Below are 2,727 nucleotides of genomic sequence, written 5' to 3'. Positions count from 1 at the left end.
TTAACGAGGTTAACTACATGGTATAATCATACACCAGTTTGATCACATTGTACACCGTTGATGACCAATGGTGGCTCCACCATAGGCATAATATGATCGTAAAGTTGATTATATCTTTTGACATGGGTTAGCAAATACCCCGCTATTATTGTAACCGTTTTTTTCTTTTAACATGATGTAGGCTATAGGTAGAAAGAAACTAGGCCCTATTTTTTTTTCCCAAATACACAAGCTTATTAAATTATCCAGCATATTTAGTTATTATTTTTATTTGCGATTTGTTTTTATTGTTTATTGTATCGTATTTTTATTATATTACTAACCTGAACTGTTAGCCCATCTATATCATAATTTTACCATTCCTATTAACCATTTAAATCGTTAATGCTATTAAGAGCGATATATTAGAGAGTATGAACTACAAGGAGTTGGTCGAGAGCGTTGCTTCCAAAAATGTTACGAGGTTCACGATTCTTTTAAGTAGTTAAACTAAATCATTTTGCTATAGTACTTTTATTTTGTTTAACGTTGCCACAATCATTTAAATTATATATGAATTATTGATTTTATATTTAAGGGACACATACTTTTTTATTAGCCCCGGGCCCAAACGTTTTAAGAGATTCTTGGAGACGGCCCTGTGGGTTAAAATAAGAACCCCAACATGTATATTCAATCATAAATCTACATGAACATGATCATTGTTAGTATAAAAGTAGAAGTTCCAGGTTCATCTGGTCATTGTTCAATAGTTAAAGGACTGAAATTGTAAATAGTTGTAATAGTTTGTGAGTTCGTTGAGTTCGTTGTATAACTACTGAATTGATCTGTAAATGAAGGGTAGCTATTGATTGTGGTTTCTTCTTCTCTCTTGATTCTCTTATCTCAATTTTTAGCTAACAAATTGGTATCAAAGCTGTTCTTCCTTGGAATACGTTTGATTTCATCATCAATCCTTCAATCTGTTCTTTCTTTCTGTTTCAATTCTTTGAAATTGATCATTGCTTGATTAATTTCAATTTTCATTACATTCAAAATCTGTTCAATTTCGCTTCAATTCTTCAAGAATTGATCAATTGTTCGATCAATTCAAATTTCCCCAATTTCAATCAATGTGCAATAAATTCGACTCTGTTTCAATTAGCCATGACCACTTGTAATATGTCAATGGATCAACGAGTACAAGAACATGATGTAGTCTTGAATCGCATGGAATCGGCTATCACGAAGAACGCCGAGAATATTGCTTCAATGAAGACACAAATGGAAAATCAAATGAACGAGCTCATCCAAAGTATCCAGGCGTTAAAACAATAATCAAAACAACAATCATCATAACCATGGAGCTGGTGTGAATCAACAACCTGACAATTCACATCTACATGCTTTCCATAACAGCCATAATCGCCTGACCAAGATAGATTTTCCAAAGTTCAATGGTGAAAACATAGAAGGGTGGCTGCGCAGAGCCCAACATTTCTTTGAAATCGATGCCACTCCTGAAAACCTCAAGGTTCGTTATGTTGTAGTTCATTTAGAGGATGCAGCTTTACTTTGGCATCAATCATTTGTTAGATCTAGGGGTGGTAGTATTGAAGGAATGTTGTGGTATGAATACAAAGGATTTATTGTTTCCAGATTTGGTTTAGGCTTAAATCAGTATGCTATGGGTTCTTTAGCAGATTTGAAACAAACTAATCAATCTCTTGAAGAATTTTGTAAAGAGTTTGATCTAGCTTTGACTAGGGTTGATATTTGTGATGAATATGCTGTGAGCATGTTCTTAAGAGCCATTAAGCCAGAGATTGGAAATCCAGTGAAGTTGATTAGGCCAAGAACTTTACCAGAGGCTTACATGTTGGCAAGGGTTCAAAATGATAATAATATGTCTCTAGTGCAGCCCATTAGATCTTTAAAGCCATCCAGTTCTTTACCAAATTATAGAACCACAAATTATGGCAATAGAAGCGGTGGTGGTGTGAATTTACCTTTGTTACCTGCTCCATCTTTGAAGTCTAAACTCCCTAATGCTAGGAAATTAAGCCATAAAGAAATTGAAGAAAATAGAGCTAAGGGTGAGTGTTTTGGATGTACAGAAAAGTACACTCAAACTCACATTTGTAAAAATAAACAGTTGTTCTCTATCGAAATAGTGGAAATGGAAGAGGCGGAGTATAATGACCCTGTGGAAATCTTAAGACAAGAATTACAAGATCCTTGTATTTCTTTAAATGCTATCATGGGAATGAATTCTTTTTTCTACCATGAGAGTAAAAGGGTCAATTGGCACAAAACCCTTACAAATCCTTATAGATTCAGGGTCTACACATAATTTCTTAGATAGTGGCCTGGCTACTAAGTTGAAATGCCCTGTCAAATCTATTAAAGAACTGAGCATCACCATAGCTGATGGCAACAAATTACCCTGCACTCATTTATGTGAAAATTTTAAATGGTGTATGCAAGGTAACTGGTTCACCACTGATGTCATGCTGATTTCACCGAGCAACTATGACATGGTCTTGGGAGTACAATGGGTGCAAACTCTCAATGACATTATGTGGAATTTCAAAGAGTTGACTATGAAATTTAAGGTGGCTGATCAGGTGTTTGAGTTAAAAGGCATAGATTCTAATGGTATGCAACTTTGTTCTTCTGAGAAATTAGAAAGTTTATTGGCACAAGGGGTGGCTTCTGCACAATTATATAGCTTGCAAACTGTGGGTG

This window comes from Bidens hawaiensis, unplaced genomic scaffold (genome assembly GCF_021521415.1).
Source record: "Bidens hawaiensis isolate Kalapana, Puna unplaced genomic scaffold, B.hawaiensis_p1.1 tig00011542_1, whole genome shotgun sequence".
Lineage (NCBI taxonomy): Eukaryota > Viridiplantae > Streptophyta > Magnoliopsida > Asterales > Asteraceae > Bidens > Bidens hawaiensis.
The sequence above is the reverse complement of the archived record's forward strand: the minus strand, read 5'-3'. Positions refer to the sequence as shown.